Genomic DNA, 20409 nt, shown 5'->3' on the forward strand with positions numbered 1-20409 from the left:
AAGTGGGCTGATTAAATCCTAACATCATTTAACTCCTGGAGGCTGACTGGAGTTGGAATTGAGGTCACAAGGGAATGGAATGTGAGGTTCAGAATTGAGTACTGTCCTCAGTGGCTCTGATTTGACATCCCTGGCTCATCTCTGTAATTTTCCATGGTGGACAATCTCTGAAGAAGACAATAGTTGGGTGTCAGGACTGAGATACTTTAGCAGAGGAAGGGCAGCTTGTAGAAGGCCTGTTTACCCCAGTGCAAATCCAGAGTAACTATACTGACTTCAGGGCTTTTATTCCTGTGTCACACTTAATCAGAATCTGGCCCATTGTGTTTAAGCATGAAATACTATTGCTAACTGCACTGACATAATGGTTTCCTAGGGGCAGTGATTAAAACCCTCCCCAGGCAATGTTCTCCCATTATAGGGCTGAACTCCAGCCAATGTTTTGTGCCTTTATAGCATCTACATACTGCATTGTATCCTTAAACTCAGTGTACTGTAGTAGTCCATCACCAGCCTTGAAAGCTGTAAATAATTGAGTTGAAAGGCCTGGGTTTGAAGTGGAACTGGGTTTAGTTAACTTCCTGTGGTTAAGCCCCCAGACTGGTTTACACAGGCAATGTTTGGACTTACAAGGGCCAGCACTCCCCCTCCCCTGTGGAGTTTAACAGCCTGCAGCATAAACTCCAATAACACAGTCCACAGATGGAACAAGTTAATCAGGAAGGAGAAAGGAGGCATTGGACTGCATCAGTTAGGGCAGGACAGAAATGAAGGCTAAAAGCATCCCAAATACTTAAAGTCTACAGTGGAAGAGGAACAATGGTTTATCTTTGTGATGGGCAAGATGATAGGCCATGCACTCTATAGAGAGGCGACCAGTTCTGTTGAATGGGCAGGAGGGATGAGAACACACCTCCTCTCTCCCCACTCCCTATAGAGCTATCTTAGACCTGAATACCAATGCACTAAAGTTTGCTTTCAGGTGTCCCTTCAGCTAATCTGGGACATTCTGTAGCCTAGAGATTGTGGTTTTTGCTGCTCTTTAGGCCCAAGTTTCTGTTTTGGAGACTGATAGGCTGTGTCTACACTGGGCCACTTATTCCGGAAAATCAGCCGCTTTTCTGGAATAAGCTGCGAGCTGTCTACACTGGCCCTTGAATTTCCGGAAAAGCAACGATGCTCTACTGTACAAAATCAGCCGCTATTCCGGAAAAACTATTCTGCTCCCGCTCGGGCATAAGTCCTTATTCCGGAACACTGTTCCGGAAAAGGACCAGTGTAGACAGCCCAGTAGTCTTTTCCGGAAAAAAGCCCCGATCGTGAAAATGGCGATCGGGGCTCTTTTCCAGAAAAGCGCATCTACATTGGCCACAGACGCTTTTCCGGAAAAGCAGCCTGCCAATGTAGACGCTCCTTTTCCGGAAAAACTGAAAACGGAATAGTATTCCGTTTTAAGCATTTCCGGAAATTCATGCCAGTGTAGACACAGCCATACTGTTCCAGGCTGCAGTATGAAAAGGAGGCGTGGGAGAAATGGATATAAATTGTGAAGCCAAAACAAGGGAATAAATTTATCAGTAGCCTTAGTTATAACTACAAGAGGTTTTTTTGTTTTGTTTTGTTTTGTTTTGTTTTAAGTACAAAGTACAATGAAAGGGGTTCCAGAGGAAATTGACAGGAAGATGTTTATGCTAGAGACTTACTTTTTATGAAAATAAGTTGAGCTCTGTAGGACAATTTGTAATATTATTCACAGGGAGAGAAAGCAAAAGCATTGGCTTAGAAGTGTAGGCTTAATTTTCCAAAAGTGACTAGTGAAGTTGGAGGCCCAATCTGAGACACTTTAAAGGTGATTATCAAAAGGTGCCAAGCACCAAAAAAAACCAGGCCATTTTAAGGTGTCTTAAATTGGGTCTCCCAAAATCATTAGTAGTCACTTTTGAAAACCTTGATCTTGAACTTTTGAAGAAACCATAATAGTAACAGAGTCCTTATTTAAATACACCTGATGTTGCCTGGTGGGGGACTAGTGTTATCGGACTGTAGCTATGGAAAATAAGACTTTACTCAATAAGAAGTCAGATTATACAGTGACTTTTAATGTGGTCTGATAACAGTCGTTTTCATATTAAAACTTCAGTTCTTTCACTCCATAAAGGAGTCTTTTGTCTTTTCAAACATTACACAGCATAATCACCAAAGCCTCCGTCATTTGCCACCAGAACAACAATTATAGGGCAGACATCATAAAGGATGCCTCTTCTTCTCTGATAGGTGTGAGTTCTTTGCTGGCTCTCTTACACTCATCCTTGCTGCAACAGCAGTGCTTTACCACTATAGCAAGTATAAAGTCACGTAGCTCATCGGAACCTCCAGGAGTGCCATCTTAAGTAGAGACTTGGGCTTTATATTCAGCATTTAGACCTACAGAATGGGTTTTTAATCCTTGCCTACAAGAAGAGTGTGTTGCAACTTCTCTGAGCTACAAGCTTGATTTCTTTAAGAGGAAACATATATTCCTAGAGCACTGGAAGATACTTGGATGCAAGAAAAGAAGGAGACACATGGAAATAAATTTAGTGGAGTTTTGGAATGATGTGCGGGTCTAATTGTTTACACAGTCTGAGGTACACCACACACTTATTTCAATGCAGCAAAGCGATAAGTTCTTTCAGGGGCACAAGCACAGCTTCAGCTGCTCTTGAGATTTTATGTTAGTCTTGTAAGTGAACAGCAATTAGGGGAAGTGTTCTTTCCCAGAAGCCCTTTCTTCCTTATTTGTTACAAGTGTAATATGATTGGCACGGCCCTTTTTTTCCATCTCCAGTCTTTGTAGCAGTGGACTTTAGAATCAAATGTCTTTTCCATCCCTAACTACTACGATTGTAGCTACAATGTTCAGGATGTTTTTATTGATATTAATTCTCCTTGCATGCATTACTTTCACAAAAAATACATGTGTAGACTTGATAATAAATGTATTTTAAACTTCAGGGGAGGAGGAAAAATTAGTTCTGCTTTCACTTACTTGGTAAGATATTAATTCAGAATTCCTTGTTTTGTTTGTAGTATCACGGATATTCGTAAAACAGGTCCCTGATACTCATAGAGATACAGGTTGAACATATCTGGTCTGTGACTCTCTGGCCCAGCAACATTCTGCGTTGCAGGACCAGAGAGCCCATGGACCGGAGAATGCTGGGAGCCCAAGAAACCAGAGCTATCTAGGGAACCGGGAGCCTGGCAGTCTGGGGGAAGGGGAGGCCGATGGTGGGGAGGGGACCCTGGCCAGATTTGCTGACGGACCCTGGGAGAAGCCCAGAGTCCATCAGCAGAGGGACAGAATTGACTTACCCTGGTCCGGCAAACTCTCTCCTTCAGGATCAGTGAGGTCCCGAGAGTGCTGAACCAGGGAGGTCTAACCTGTACCATCAAACACCAAACCCTGACTGCCAGACTGGGCAAGTCCATGAAGGAAGAAAACAAGTTTTCAAATATAGTACTCTCTTGCAAGTGTATTTGCACTTTTGAAGCCTTATTTTATATTATTTTCAATAGTTTGGAACTTCAGATTCATTCTGCGAAAACAGTTTTGCAGATTTTGATGTTCACATTTTAGTAAATTTGAGTAAATTACACTTCCTGTTGCACCTTAAAGACTAAACAGATTTATTTGGGCATAAGCTTTCAAGGGTAAAACCCCACTTTGTTAGATGTATCTGATATGAAGTGGGGTTTTGGCCACTAAAGCTCATGCCCAAATATATCTGTTAGTCTTTAAGGTGCATGAGGGGCTCCTTATTTTTTTTTTGCGGATACAGACTAACAAAACTACCCCTCTGATTCAGACAGTAAGCAATCAGATCCCTGGACCCCTCGGGCTACGTCTATACTGCAGCCTTCTTCCACAAAAGCTTATGCAAATGAAGCACGGAGTAGAATATCACTGTGCTTAATTTGCATAATTAATTAGCAGTCATTTTTGCGCAAGATGTTTTTGTATAGATGGCTCCTTTTTGTGCAACAACCCCTCTTGCGCAAGAGCCATTCTTCCTCATTTTTTCCGGAAAGCCAGTGCAAGAAGGACCTCTCGAGTCACACCCCTCTTACTCCAGAGGAGAAAGAGTTGCAATTCAGGCAGGTTCTGACCAACTTTTTCAAGGACTACCATCTTTTTGGGAAGCTCAAAGCCAGCGCCTTATGAGGGACCAGCCACAAACATGAAAAACAGACCTTGGAGTGGCCCAGGTTTATTAAATGGGGATGCTGCAGCCAGGGCAGGGGATGGGCAAGTCACAAATCCATCAGTCCAGAAGTTTATACTATCTGGGGCCTTATGCCCCCCTACCCTTTACCACAGCAGCTGATGCCAGGCTGGCATTTCAAACAGAGGTAAGCACTAGGTAAGGGAGCAGAAACTGGCAGTCTGCAACCCCCAGGTAGGAGAGCCCTTAAGTCTGCCTGTGCAGCAAAGGGGGGGGGGGCTTTACCAGATAGTTGCATTGGAGACAGGGATTCCTGGCACAAAGCAGCTCCTCTCTGCATGGCCTGGGGTTTAGCAGAAAATTAATTAGTTGGTGGAGGCTCTGGGGGAAAGTGTCTTGTTTGTCTGCATCCAGGGAGCAGAGCCCATATTGCTGCCTGGAGCCTGCACTTGGAGGCCCAGCTCCTGCCCTGCGATCATCCCCATTGGGCAGTGGAGCTAGGGCCGTGGGGTGCTGCCCCCTCCCCCCTCCAGGTGGTTTCCATGATACCCAGGGTTTGCAGTTTGGTTCAATGGCTCTCAGCATCCCCGCCCTACAGACTGTTCCACCGGCTCTGATCCTGTCTCCCCCTTAGGGAGCGCAGGGGAGGGTGGGGGCTCCGATTTCCCCGTTGGCTTGCCAGCCCCCCCCCCGCGCAGAGTCGTCCTGCAGCCCTCGCCGCCCGCCCTCCCCTTCGGAGGGCAGCTCATAAAGCAGCTTTTCAGCTGCGGCGGCAGTGACAGCTCAGGAAGGCTTGTACGAGTCTATTAAAGGCTGTGTGTCTCTGCCTGCAGTCTGTGGCTAAGCCAGGCGCCAGGCTCTCACATTGAACCAGATGTGGAGAGGCGCCATCGCTCCCAGCCACTGAATCCGAGAGGCTGCAGCCCTCACACGCAAGGAAACTGGCGCGCACATGGCAGGGGAGCCAGGGGAGCTCCGGCGCGCACATGGCGCGGGGCTGCCGCGAGGGGACCCTCCTGGCGAACGAGCTGCTACCGGGGGGAGGAGAGAGACTCGCCAGGGAGGCGAGGCAGGGCTCTAGCGGGCCCCGAGGGGGTTCAAAGCACCGCGCAGCCCTGCCAGGGACGCTGCCTATCTGCCTGCCCCGGCGTTGCAATAGGGGGTCCCACCCGCCCTGCTGCCCTCCGCAGCTCTCAGCTCGCCTCGGCTCCGCTGCGCCCGCGCGCCGTGTCCTGGGGCAGGTGCCTCGCACGTGGCGCGCGGCGTGGGGGGGATGCTCCACGCGGGACGCTGGCCGCCTCGCTAGCTCACGCGCGTTTTCCACGTGCGCCCTCGCCCCCTGCAAAATAAAAGGGAGCGGAAAGCAGCGTCCCCCGGCTCCCGCGAGGAAAACACCCAGCCCACGTGCCTGTGAAGCTGAGCTAGGCGAACGGCTTGGCCCGACGGATGATAAACCACTTAGACCAGTGATCACCCCACGTAGCCCTGCCGAGCAGACCCGCCCCGAGCGCACTTTTCCTTCCTTGGGGTGGAACGCCTGGTCCCGGAGACCTGTTATCCGGGAGACCCTCCCCTACCTCGCTCTTCAGTTTGGGGTTATACTGACTGCCCTTGTGATCGGCCTGTTTACAGAACTCAGATTACAGTGCGTTGTACGTGGCTCTCAGTCATCTCAATACCTTGTCTCTCCTGAAGAAAGAAAAAGCGCGGGGGGCGGGGGGTAGAGGAATAGACTGACCGAGCTTTCATTGCAAGTGATGACTTGGCTTAACATTTAGGGACATAAGACAAGACAAATGCAGAGAAGTTGTTTTAATTACTTGCAATAATAATAATTAAAAAAACCAATGGGACCAAAGGAGTAAAAGGGAAATAATTTATAGCACACCTGCAAATTGCGGTCACTAAAAATTAGTCAGTTCCCTGTTTTGTTACTTAATTCTTTAAACACACCAAAAAAAGTGAGTGGGGAATCCAAATGCAGGATTGCTTCTCCTACATCTAGGACTTATTGCTGTTGTGTCCATTTTGCTTTTATTTTCCTGTTTTGCTACCAGAGTGCTCAACAAATCAACTGTAAACTCTTAATTGGCATACACTCAGCAAATGCGGAAGAATGCATCTTCCAATGATCTTTTTATAGTTCCTTCTGTTTACAATACACATTACTCTCCAGGGGAAAAGTTCCAGAAATACACCTATCCTTGGGGTCATACCTGTAACATTATGCATTTACCACTGGTATTTTCAGAGGCCTATTAGATTCTAGTCCATTAAATGTCAGTAAGTAACAGGTAGGCATCATGTGTTCTAAATTAGTTCAAAATGACTTGAGCATTGATTTTTAATAGGTACTTAAGACCATATTAAATAGAGCAACTTTCCTTACAAGTCTTATTAATAACACCTCAGATTATTAAAAATACAAGAATTAGATAACTATTATCTCCTCTCCTGGGAATAACACAGCTAACAATATATTTGTTGCCATTTATCTTCTTTCTTCATCTTGCCTACATTTCATTCACAAAATCAGTTTCAGGTTGGTTTCTTGTTAATTTGTTTCTGGTTCTTTCTGGGTTATTAGATGTACAAATTGTGGGATTCTAAATACTTCAGGGACATTTTTAAATATATAAAAAAAATTCCATTTAAATTAAAAGACTCTGAACTATTTATGCATCAGAGGGGTAGCCGTGTTACTCTGAATCTGCAAAAGCAATGAGGAGTCCTGTGGCACCTTGTAGACTAACAGATTTATTGGAGCATAAACTTTCGGGCTACGTCTAGACTGGCATGATTTTCCGGAAATGCTTTTAACGGAAATGTTTTCTGTTAAAAGCATTTTCAGAAAAGAGCGTCTAGATTGGCGCAGAGTTCGCGTTATAACGATGCGCTTTTGCGGAAAAGCATCCATGCCAATCTAGACGCGCTTTTGCGCAAAAAAGCCCCGATCGCCATTTTCGCGATCGGAGCTTTTTTGCGGAAAACAAATCTCAGCTGTCTACACTGGCCCTTTTGCGCAAAAGTTTTGCCCAAACGGGAGCAGCATAGTATTTCCGCAAAAAGCACTGATTTCTTACAGTAGGAAGTCAGTGCCTTTGCGGAAATTCAAGCGGCCAGTGCAGACAGCTGGCAAGTTTTTCCAGAAAAGCGGCTGATTTTCTGGAAAAACTGGCCAGTCTAGACACAGCCTCGTGGACAAAGACCCACTTCGTCAGATGCATGAACTATTTTTATGAGCTTTTCGGGGCTTATAACCACTAAATGAGGTCCATTTAGTGAACATTGTTTGAAAAGCTGTTTGCAACTGTCATTTTATTTATTTGCTTACTGTTAGAAAACGCAGCTCATTTACAGACCTGGGACTTATCCCTACAAATCCTTACTCACACAAATAGCCCTGACAAACACAAATAAGCCAAGTCAATCAATACACATAAACAAAGCTTCTGCAGACAGACTCAGGTCCATTAGCCCGTATTTAACACGTTTATGTTACAACCCATGTGACCCAATCCTGCACAGTACTGAATGCACCTCCTGCAAGATGCAAATGGACACCTATCTGCACTATTAGGTTCCTAAATACCATTGGAAATTGGGTCCCAAGCAAACTTTGCTCCTGTGAACCCCAGTGAGAGTCGAGGGTGCTCAGCACCTCACAGGATCCAGTTTTTCTGCTAGCAGCATAACACATGGGCTCTAAAATGTGCTCATGACAATTATGCTGCCCATTCAGGAAGAAGGTGAGGGAGGGCACAGCACTGTAACTGCCAGAGTTATCTGCCACAATTATCAAAGCTAGCCTAGGGAACCAAAAACAGGTTATTGATTAAATTTCACCCTCATTAAACAACTTGCCCCAAGGGTGAAACATGCTTTAAACCACTTTGCTTATTTCAGGTAAGACCCGATCCCCATTCCCTTTCCCGTGGGGCTACAAGCAAAGAGCGTTGTCTCCTCCCAGTTGCACTCTGACAGTCTGAACGGACACGAATGAAAATGGATACTTCGATAAATGTTTTCATATGGAGCACATCACAGGAAGGAGGTCACCTTGTATTTACTTTGTCAGTGGTTTTCCCTCACAAGGTTTGGTACTTTGGCCTTTTCCTTTTTTCCCTTTGGAGGAAAAGAAAGAAGAAAAAAGAAGAGAAATTGTAACAATTATCTCAGTTTGATATTAAAAACCCTTTTCCGTTTGTGTAGGGTAAATACACTGGGATGGAATGCTGGCTGCTTGTCCGATGTGCATGGCTTTTTCTTGGGAGCCAGGGGTTTCTACTACAGCCAGGTGTGCATTAAGGAGGAATGTTTTTAGTAAGCGTGCATGGCAAAAAAAGCTATTAAACTTATCATTTGTTCATTTAAATAAACACTCCAATACTGGGAATAACACATTCTGGTGCCTTGGTAGTGCAGCAGGAGAGAGGATTAGCACATTCCTTAATGCCTTTCACTCTGGAGAGTCAGGTTCAAAGGTGAACTAGGTCACCAAACACAAATAAAATACAGTTGGGAAGTTTGGGCTCATCTGCACACATGGCAGTTGCCCAGGCCTGGTCAAGCAAAAGGTGGAACAGGTACAAAGAGGTGAAGAATGAGATGAGGTGGTTGAGTGGTGACAGCCTGCTAATCCCATGTGCTCTGCACCTCTAGATTTCAATCCCACCGCTCAGTTGAGAGGGTCTAACGGTCCCTTCAGGCCTCTTTTTGAAGCCAAGGTGAATTGGCAGAGCTGTGAGGAGAAGGAGGTGTGAGATCACAGAGGATGTTGCAGAGCTGGTCTGAGGGGCTTTGGTAGAGTCTTGCATGGTGGAAATTTGCCTATGTTGTGCTTGTGGCTTTAACAAGCCTTCGCAGCCCTGCTCTTTCCTGGAGCACCATGTTTGCTCTTTGTTATTCTGGGGAACCCAAGTGAACCCTAAGCATCTCTGCAAGCGGTGGACAGGCCCTAACTAAGCACAGACAACAGAGACCACCATCTGGGAGCTACATGGGTCTTACAGTCACTCCTTATGGGAGTCCCAGGAACGGAGGCTAGAAAAGAGAACGCCTTAGAGGGAGAGCGATGTTGCACAGTGCCCCAGGCAGCACGCAAGCTCTGTCCTTCGATTGTATGGATAAGGCTCAGAGACCCCTTGACTCCTTGCTGCTGTTCACATAGGTCATTCTTTCTACGTCTCACCTTCCCAAACATAAAGCAGGAGCCGTGTGAGGCTAATCCATACACTCTGAATTTAGAAAGGGCGAGCCAGCCAACTCGTACTTCTGAAGAATCTATTCTGACAGCCTCTCATTGCATTTCTGGTTCCAGCGGTAGTTAAGCTGACTCAAGGGCTAGATGGTCACAAACTCCAAAGCCCGTTACAATGTTGGGACCACCTAGCCCTGTCTGTCCACTTTCTGCAGACTGGCAGTTCCTTGCACTGACCTGCGGATGGGCTTCCCAAAGCGCTTCCCTGTCTGCCACCCCTGCAACCTCACAGCATCTCTGGCTGCTCGGGTTTTTGCCCACCTGCTGTCTCAGGCAGTGTGAGAAGGGTGGCTGGTGTCACTCACATGGCCAGCGGCATCTGCCCCTGTGAGCCAGGCAGACTGAAGGCCTGCAACACAGTTGCTGTGACATCTTCGCCCAGCTGTCCACAGCCTGGGGCACATTACGTGTCCTGGGGAAGGGAGGGGCAAGGAAGAAGGGAAGAGGCATATTCACTCTTGTCCCCGCCACCATCTAGTGTCCACCCCTGCCCTTCTCTGCTTCTTGCCTGTGACTTTTTCTGGGAAGTCTCCCCATTATGCTAGCACTAGTGAGATTGATACAGATCAGCCATTCTCACTGGCATGTCAACTGGCCCTGCTCAGTGTCCGAGCAAGTGACCCATGGTTGCAGAGGGAGTCTGTGTCAATTCCTGACTCCCCGTTCTCTGCTCATTGCACGAGGGAATACCTCTGTGCCATTTTTAAATCAAGATTGGGTGATTTTCTAAAATAACTGCTCAAAATCATCTCATCTGAAGAAGTGGGTTTTGCCCACAAAAGCTCATGATACTATCTATGTATTTTTGTAAGTCTCTAGGGCATGTCTACACAGCAGCGTTATTTCGAAATAACAGAATGCGCGTCTACACAGCAAGCCAGTTATTTTGAAATAATTTTGAAATAACGGGATTCTTACTCCAACTTCTGTAACCCTCGTTTCACAAGGAGGAAGGGAAGTTGAAGGAAGAATGTCCTTAATTAGACTTTAGCCCACAGTGTAGATGTATCCTAAGTTACCGCAGGACTACTCATTGTTTTTAAGGAATTATTTGGGGGGACTCCTATGGACTATGTTATGCAGCAGGTCAGACTAGATCATCACAAGGGTCCCTTCTGGCCTTGGAATCTGTGCACTCAATCTCTGTACATCGTAGATTTATACATATCCTGGGGAAAATTCTGGCGCTATTGAAGTCAATGGCAAAATTCCCATTGATTTGAATGGGGCCAGCACTTTTCCTGCATTGAGGAGGGGTGTGGCTTCAGGGAGAACAGTGGAATAAACCTCAGTGAACACCTGAAGTTGGTCAGAAAAATAATATGGTGGCCGTTTCCTTTCCCCACCCCTATTTGATATAATCTGGTGCTCTCCCAGTTTGCTTCAGGCATCAGTGGGTGTGCTGCATGTCGGCTTTTGCAACACCTGCCCACTAACATGTCATTTCCCCCTGTAATCAAGGTCTTCCTTTTGTGGATTCCTTAGCATGAGCTAATCACAGCTTTGGTTTAACCTAGAAACAGTTAAAGGGGCTGGGTTTTGAAGAGATACAAGCCACTTATTAAAATGAATGTTTTACTATAAATTTGGCAAGGGGCCATCAACCTCAAATTAAAACCAGATTGAAGGACAGCAACTCTGCGCAGAGCGAGGGTTTCCAGAACGCGTTTGCACATGCACCCACCGAGCTGTCCTCACAGACTGTGCAGGCAGGGCAACTCCCAGGCTGTTCCCCCTGGGATCTTCCCTACGTCACTGGTCCAGGGTTTGAAAAGCAATTCCAGGTGTCTCCATTTTGGGGTGCTTGAGTAGAGATACCTGAAAGGGGCCCAAGTTGCTAAGAGTGCAGGCTCAGGACATCAGGGGCCATTAAGGCGTCTCAGGTTGCACACCAAAAATCCTGGGAAATTTTGGCCCTCCACTGGAAAAGTACAGTCCCGGCACCAGGCCATGGCTCAGGCTATATATAGACTGTGGCAGCAATAAGGGGATTGCAGGGAAACAACCCTAACAGAGGGGAATCTAGGTTAGTACCTGGATGGCAGTTTGCACTTGGCAGTCTCCCTAATGCAATTAGGTCTCTGTTTTAACCTGGAGGGGAGGTTTTGGATTTCAGTGCCAGATGCCTTTCTGGGCTGGTTTGCTGTGGGCTTCTCCTTCTAATTCCTCTGACATTTCAAGAGACCATGTTTTTGGGAGGGGTGGGAGCACTGTGCTGGGGCCCCTGGATGAAAGCCAGGGCTTTGCATAGTAGTCTTACTATGCAGCGCATACGGGATTTATTTTGGGTAGGTAAAATCTCAGCCAGCTATTGACACCCTAATGTGGGGGAGGAACCTACCAATGACAATAACACTGTGTTCGGGAGTGACTAGTTGTATTGCTTGTCTATTCAAATTTGAAACAAGAAGAAGTTAAATACAAAAAGTGAGATGAAAACATACTTTAGCCGAGGGCTGCCAGTAGGGAGGCAGTGTTTCCTAATGGATAGAGCAGCAAATTAGGACTCAGGAGAGTTGCATTCTAGTCTCAGCTCTGCCACTGAATCGCAGGACTTCACCTCCCTGTACCTCAGTTTCTCCACCTGTAGAATAGATACAATGATGCTTATCTCCTCTATAAAGTGTTTTGAGATCTTGAGATGAAAAGCACTATGTAAGAGGTAGATACTACTAGTGCCACAGCCCCAGTGGGCCTGGCAGGAGAAAAACTTGTGGGAACAGAGGACTGGGAGTTGAGAGAAATGGATCCTAGCCCCAGTTTGGTCACTGATGCACTGCATGACACACAGGTCAACAGGTTCAAATCAGGGCACTTGGCATTAAGCACCTTCATCTAGATCTGTATTTAGATCTCAGCCATGCAATGACCTAAGCGTGAGCAGATCCTGGCACCTATGCAGTGCTCCGTTATAATCAGAGGCTATGTCTACACTGGCATGATTTTCCGGAAATGCTTTTAACGGAAAAGTTTTCCGTTAAAAGCATTTTCGGAAAAGCGCGTCTAGATTGGCAGGACGCTTTTCCGCAAAAGTGCTTTTTGCGGAAAAGCGTCCGTGGCCAATCTAGATGCGCTTTTCCACAAAAAAGCCTTGATCGCCATTTTCGCGATCAGGGCTTTTTTGCGGAAAACAAATCTCTGCTATCTACACTGGCCCTTTTGCGCAAAAGTTTTTCGGAAAAAGACTTTTGCCCGAACAGGAGCAGCATAGTATTTCTGCAAAAGCACTGACAGTCTTACATGAGATCGTCAGTGCTTTTGCGGAAATTCAAGCGGCCAGTGTAGACAGCTGGCAAGATTGATGATTTTGCGGAAAAACTTGCCAGTCTAGACATAGCCAGAGGGTACAGGATTCTGCCTTCATGGTGCTCCCAGCAGCATTCGAGGTATTGGTCAAGATCTTCAAAGGAGTTTAGGCTCCTCGCTCATTGAAATCAGTGGGAGTTAGGCTCCAAACTTCATCAAGCACCAGAGCCTTTAGTTACCAATATTTAATTGATTTCTCTGGTCTGGGGGTTGGGTGCTTGGGCTTTCCAGTAAAAGCTGAGAGATTTTAATGGCGCATGCCTGCAAAACAGCAAAGGGCTCCATTTTTAGTGGCTCCACTGGGGAACCCTTAGTAACAGCAATGAGCTCTCCCCAGACACCAAAGGTCAAGGGATTTCATGAGAAGGGTGTTAACACTTCTGCAGTTTTGGAAGGAAATCCATAAAGTCACAGACCAGGCCACAACGGCCAAGGTCTGAAGCACTCATGCCAAAGCAGGATGAAAAGGTCCTATTCCCATTTTGCTCCTTGTTTTATTAGGCAAGTCCTTTCTCTTCTCTCTCCCTCAGTCTCTCCACCTGAGAAGTGAGGACGATAACACAACACCCCTCAGAGCAGTGGGGCTAATCCAGTGCAGAGAGGTTGTGAGGTTGAACTGTGAAATGTTTCGAGAGCCTTGAAAAGCACTGCAGGAGAAATATAACGTACCATGATTGCAGGGAGAGCTGCAACCAGGCCTCCTTATTAAGAGTCAGAATCGATCATACTTATTCACTGCAGAAGCCATTTGCACATCTGTTAACGATCATGGACGTTGTCATCCTCTCTTACAGCTATTTTTTCCCCTCTTACTAATTCTAAAACTTAAGAAGCAAGACATAATGCGCCGCATAAAACGTGTTAGCAAGACAAGGAGATTAAATTAGTCCCAGGTGGGTCAGTTTGGGTCTGTTTCCAGGGGCCCGGTTGTACTGCAAGGCATCCCTGTAAGTAATGCACAGACCTGACAAGGTGCAGGAGTGTCCAACCAAGACTCGGTTCCCTTCCACCACAAGCTTGTCTCTTGGCCTGAAGACGAAGTAGAAACTCATCAGCAAGTCGCTTTACACCTTGTGAACATTCATGTTAGAAGGGGTGTGGGAATGCCCTTTTGGAAGTCTAGGTGCTTCTCAACAGGGGCTGGCAACTCCTTTACTTAATTAAACTGATGTTCCTGTCCACATCCATCCACCATTTTGTACTTGGGCTGATTCATCCTTTCGCATTGTCTCTCCATGACTTGGTCAAGGTGATTGGTGGCCAGCACAGCCCTAGAAAAACGGATGCTCCTTTTGGAGGACTTGTTCCAGTTTGGTCATCAGCAGGCATGTTTTGGTTTTTCAAATTCATCTTCCATCTCCAGGAAGAAGAGAAGAGCTAAAGGGGGCATAAAGGTCTAGTGAACACAGAAGGGGTCAGGAGATTTGGATTCTCTTTCAAGTTCTACCACTGACTTCTTCTGTGACCATGAGCAAGTCATAGTCTGGAAGGGACCTCCAGAGGTCATCTAAACTAAATATGTACTAGAAAATTGTTATGTCTCCTCTCAGTATACGTTTCTCTGGACTAAACAAACCTAATTTTTTCAATCTTTCTTCATAGGTCATGTTTTCTAGACCTTTAATAATTTTTGTTGCTTGTCTCTGGACTTTCTCCAGTTTATCCACATATTTCCTGAAATGTGGTACCCAGAACTGAACACAACACTCCAGTTGAGGCCTAATCAGCGTGGAGTAAAGCAGAAGAATTACTTGTGTTTACTCATATTTAGCTTGTGATCCACTCTGACCCCCATGTCCCTTTCTTCATTATTTCTTCCATGGAGCCATTCAGACAGCTCCTTGATATATTTCATCAGGCTTTGGTGACCTGAAGACATCTTACTTGTCTAAACAATTTTTCACTTGTTCTTTCCCTATTTTAGCATCTGATCCTGCTTTATTTTCACTGGTGTTCACTATTTTAGACATCCAATCACTACTAAACTCTTTGTTGAAAACTGAACAAAAAAGTCATTTAATACTTCTGCTGTTTCCACATTTTCTGTTACTGTTTTTCAATTATCATTGAATAACAGACCTTCCCAATACTTGGTCTTTCTCTTGTTTCTAATGTATTTATAGAATGTTTTCTTGTTACCCTTTATATCTCTGTCTCATTTTGTGTCTTGGCTTTTCTGGTTTTGTCCCTACATACTTGCACTGTTTATAGTCATATTTTTAATTTGACTGAGTTTTCACTTTTTGTAGGATTCACATTTTTTTGAATTTCAGATCATTGAAGATCTGCTGAATAAGCCAGGGTAGTCTCTTACCATATTTCCTATCTTTCTTTTGCAGCGGACTAGTTTGCTCTTTTGGTATTAATGATGTCTCTTTGAAAAACTGCCAACTCTCTTGAACTATTTTCCCTCTTAAACTTGCTTCCCAAGGGATCTTACCTACCAACTCCCTTAGTTTGCTAAGTTTGTCTTCTTGAAAGCTATTATCTTTATTGCATTGTTTTCCTTCCTACCATTCTTTGAACTCATGAATTTTACCATTTCATGACCATTGTCACCTAAGCTGCTTTCCACTTTCAAATTCTCAACTAGTCCTTCACTATCTGTCAAAATCAAATCTAGAACAGCCACTCCCCACCTCCAGTAGCTTTTCCCACCAGCTGGACTAAAAAAGTATCTCCAATACATTCCAAGAACATGCTGGATAAACTGCCTTGCTGCATTATTTTCTCAACAGATGTCTGGGTAGCTGAAGTCCCCATTATCACTGAATCCAGTGCTTTGGGTGATTGTTGTTTATCAAAAGCTCGTCCACCTCTTATTCTTAGATGGTCTGTAGTAAACCCCAACCATGACTTCACTCATGATTTTTTTACTCCTTTTACAATTACACAGAGACTTTCAACAAGTCTGTCTCCTATTTCCATCTCAACCTTGGTTCAACTCTATACATTTTTAATATGTAAGTGTAACAATGGGCCCTGGGGGACACTGCTGATAGAATATATTCTGGCAAATAGTTTAGAGACAGAGCAACTTACAACTCAGTACTGAGGGTCCTCTGCTATACAGCATACTAGACCAGTCACAAAGAGCACTTCTGTTCACCGCACTGGCTAACAAGAAGTCATACAAGCCTCAGACACTCCAGTTCTCCTGTGCCACCACCAGTAACATTCCTTGTACAAATGAGAGATTATGAAAACCAATCTCATCAAATAAAAAAGATTCTTCTGATCCCAAAGGCCCAACCATATTCCTAGGTCAATTTAGAACTTAGGATCTTACTCAAAAAGTATGATGTTGCTGATCTTTTGCAATCTAAAATCAAAATGTTTATTCAAGAAAGAAAGAATAGTTAAAGTAATCAGGGACGCACAACAGTTGCAAAGTTCTTGATTCGGGCTTGTAGCACTGGTGGAATAAGTTGCCAGCTTAAGTCAAGTCTCTGAAGTGCATCCACAGTTAGTCGGTCCTTTGCTTAGAGCTTCAGTTGGTAGTAATGCTCTTCAAGAGGTGATAAGCAAGACTGAAGTCCAACTAGAGTTGTTCCCACAGCTTTTTATATCCTTGGCCACGTGGAGGAAACCCATTGTTCTTGCTGTGTAAAAGTACGGCTACAAGATGGCGTCAGTCACATAAACATGTCCCTGTCCATGCATGACTCAGTCCTTTTTAGGCAGACACCATTGCCCACATTCCACATCGAAGATTTGCAGGAATATCCATTCAGTGGTGCCTCCCATGTTTCATTGTCAGTAGTGTTTTTTCCTGTTTGGGCCAAGCAACCTGAATAGTCTATCCCTGATATGCTGACTAGCTATTTTGTGGGTGTTACTTGAGGAGCTAACATTTGAAATCAGAGTACACAGCTAATGTTCATATCTTCAAGTACAAGGATAACACATGTCCAGCAATGGCATAATCATAACCAGCAAACCATAACTTTTCTAATGATACAAGATTTGTGGCAAATGTAGAACTGTGGTTGCAACAATGATCTATAACAGGGCTACTCAATACACTGCCTGCGAGCCACATGTGGCCCATGGCCCATTTGTTTGCTGCCTGCAGTGCAGCTTGGGTTTACATGGGGCTCAACATGCGGCTTGCGGGTGGGCCCTTTGAACATGGCCTCCACTGGGAACACGCTCCACAAAAGCAAGGTGTCTCCCAGGCACAGTAAGCATTGAAAGACACAAGCAGATGGGCTGGCTGGAACAGAGAGTTACAGGGTGTCAGCATTTCTAGCCCCCAAGGAGGAGGTGCCAGGAGCACCGGGGCATTGTGTGACAAAATCTATTTGCATATATATTTGCATGTACCCTTCAATACCAATATTCCAGTCCTGTGTATTATCCCACCAAGTTTCTGTGATGCGAACTACGCTATAACTGTGTTTATTAACCAGTATTTCAAGTTGTTCTTGCTTATTCTCATACCATTTGCATTAGTGTATAGACCTTTAAGACACTGATTTGATTTCCCCATGATCTCTTGTCTCTCCCTTATCCCTGCGTTAATGGCCCATGCCTTCATAACAACTGCAGTAAAAATCTTAAATTAACCAAACTGTATCAGCATATCTCTATGGTTAGTAATTCCACACTCTAATAATAAGAATATAGCAGTAGGGATATGTTACTGACCACCAGACCAGTATGGTGATAGTGATTGTGAAATGGTTAGAGAGGCTGTTAAAATTTTTAAAAACTCAATAATAATGGGAGATTTCAGCTATCTCCATATTGACTGGGTAAATGTTACCTCCACATGGGATGCAGAGATAAAATTTCTTGGCAGCTTGGAGCAGCTGGTCCTGGAACCCACAAGAAGAGAAGCCATTCTTTTTTTACTTCTATGAGGAGCGGGTGATCTGGTTCAAAAGGTGAATATAGCTGGACTGCTTGGTAATAGTGACCACAGTATAATTAATTTTAACATCCTTGTGGCAGGAAGAAACACCACAGAGGCTCAGTGCTATGACATTTAATTTCTGAAAGGGGAACTACAAGAAAAATGAGGAGGTTAGTTAAACAGAAAGTAAAAGGTACAGTGCCAAAAGTAAAAGTCCTGCAAGCTGCATGGAAACTTTTTAAAGATACCATAATAGAGGCTCAACTTAAACGTATACCCCAAATTAAAAAAAGAAAACCAAAACCAAAAAGTGTAACCATGGTTAAACTGTAAAATAAACAAGCAGCAAGAGGCAAAAGGCATTGTTTAAAAAGTGGAAGTTAAATCCCATTGAGGAAAATAGAAAGGAGCATAAATTCTGTCAGATAACATGTAAAATATAATTAGGAAGGTCAAAAAAGAATCTGAGGAACAGCTAGCCAATGACACAAAAAGTAATATTACATTTTTTTAAAAAAGCTTCAGATGGGTAGCCAAGTTAGTCTGTAACAGGAAAAACTTAAAAAACAACAGATAGTCTAGTAGCACTTTAAAGACTAACAAAACATGTAGGCCACTTTTCCGGAATAAGCTGCGAGCTGTCTACACTGGCTGCTTGAATTTCCACAAAAGCACTGACTTCCTACTGTAAGAAATCAGTGCTTTTTGCAGAAATACTATGCTTCTCCCGTTCGTGCAAAAGTCCCGTTTGCGCAAAACTTTTGTACAAAAGGGCCAGTGTAGACAGCTGAGATTTGTTTTCTGCAAAAAAAAGCCCCAATCGCGAAAATGGCAATCGGGGCTTTTTTGCGCAAAAGCGCGTCTAGATTGGCCACGGACGCTTTTCTGCAAAAAGTGCTTTTGCACAAAAGCGTCCGTGTCAATCTAGACGCTCTTTTCCGAAAATGTTTTTAACGGAAAACTTTTCCGTTAAAAGCATTTCCAGAAAATCATGCCAGTCTAGACGTAGCCGTAGATGGTTCAGCCCACTTCTTCAGATGTCCGGAGTGTTGGAAGTCCAGATCCAAGAATAAATAAGGGAAGGGGGATGCTACTAGACTAATTGTTGTTTTTTAAGTTTTTCCTGTGACAGACTCACTTGGCTATCCCTCTGAAGCTTATCTACTCACTCTCTTTTTTTTCTTCCTCCTCTTCAATTTTTTTTCCTTCTCTCCCACTCTCTTCTTCCCTCATTTATTCTTGGATCTGGACTTCCAACACTCTGGTCATCTAAATATGTAGGTTGCGCCCGCAAAAGCTCATGATACCATCTACATGTTTTGTTAGTCTTTAAAGTGCTACTAGACTATCTGTTGTTGTTGTTGTTGTTGTTTTAAAGTACATCAGAAGCAGGAAGCCTGCTAAACAACCAGTGAGACCACTGGACCATCGAGATGCTAAAGCAGCACTCAAGGACTCTAAGGTCACTGCAGAGAGACTACACGCTGAGGATGTGAGGGAGATTCCCAAACATGAGTCATTCTCTTTTGGTGACAAATTGAAGCAACTGTCCCAGATTGAAGTGTCAGTAGAGGAACTTTTGGGACAAATTGATAAATTAAACATTAATAAGTTACCAGGACTGGATGATATTCACCCAAGATTTCTGAAGAATGTGAAATTGCAGAAATACTACCTGAGTCTGCAACCTATCATTTAAATCAGCTTCTGTACCCAGTGAGTGGAACATAGCAAATGTGACTCCCATTTTTAAAAATGGCTCTAGAGGTGATCCTGGTAATTATTAGTTGGTAAGCCTGACTTCAGTACCAGGTAAACTGGTTGAATCTATAGTAAAAAACAATATTGTCAAACATATAGATGAACATAAATTGTTGGGAAAGAGTTCACATGGTTTTTGTAAAGGGAAATCATTCCTCACCAATGATGCTGGACAAGCAGGATCCAATGGATAGCATGTACTTAGACTTTCAGAAATCTCTTCACAAGGTCCTTCACCAAAGGTTTTTAAGCAAAATAAGCTGCCATGAGATAAGAGGGTGGGAAACAAAGGGTTGGAATAAATGGCCAGTTTTCAGAATGGAGAGAGGTAACTAGTGGTATCCCTCCAGGGTCTGTTCTGGGACCAGTCCTATTCAACATATTCATAAATGATCTGGAAAAAGGGATAAACAATGAGGTGGCAAAATTTGTAGATGATACTAAACTTCTCAAAATAGTTAGGTCCCAGACAACCTGTGAGGAGCTACCAAAAAAAAAAAAAGGATCTCTCAAAACTGGGTGATTGGGCAACGCAATGGGAGATTAAATTTAATGTTGATAAATGCAACATAATTCACATTGGAAATATAATCCCAACTATACATATAAAATAATGGGATCTAAATTATAAAGATCTTGGAGTCATTGTGGATAATTCTCTGAAAACATCCGATCAGTGTGCAGCAACAGTCAAAAAAGCAAACAGAATGTTGGGAATCATTAAGAAAGGGATAGATAGTAAGAAAGAAAATATCATGTTGCCTATATAATAAATCCATGGCACACTCACATCTTGAGTTTTGTATGCAGATGTGGTCGCCCCATCTAAAAAAAGATGTATTCAAATTGGAAAAGGTTCAGAAAAGGGCAACAAAAATGATTAGGGGTATGGAATGACTTCTGTATGAGGAGAGATTTTTCAGCTTGAAAAAGAGACAACTCAGGTGGGATATGATTGAGATCTATAAAATCATGACTAGTGTGGAAAAGGTTGATAAGGGAGTGCTATTTACTCCTTT

The 20409-nt window shown here is 44.2% G+C and overlaps 1 protein-coding gene across 1 annotated transcript in view; it reads left to right on the forward strand.

Annotated features, from left to right (window-relative positions):
- PRRX2 (paired related homeobox 2) overlaps nucleotides 1-20409 on the forward strand; it is a 92333-nt gene that overhangs the window by 36187 nt on the left and 35737 nt on the right. The gene's annotated exons all lie outside the window — the stretch shown is intronic.

Source organism: Pelodiscus sinensis, chromosome 23 (assembly GCF_052426305.1).
Source record: "Pelodiscus sinensis isolate ZL-2025 chromosome 23, ASM5242630v1, whole genome shotgun sequence".
NCBI lineage: Eukaryota > Metazoa > Chordata > Testudines > Trionychidae > Pelodiscus > Pelodiscus sinensis.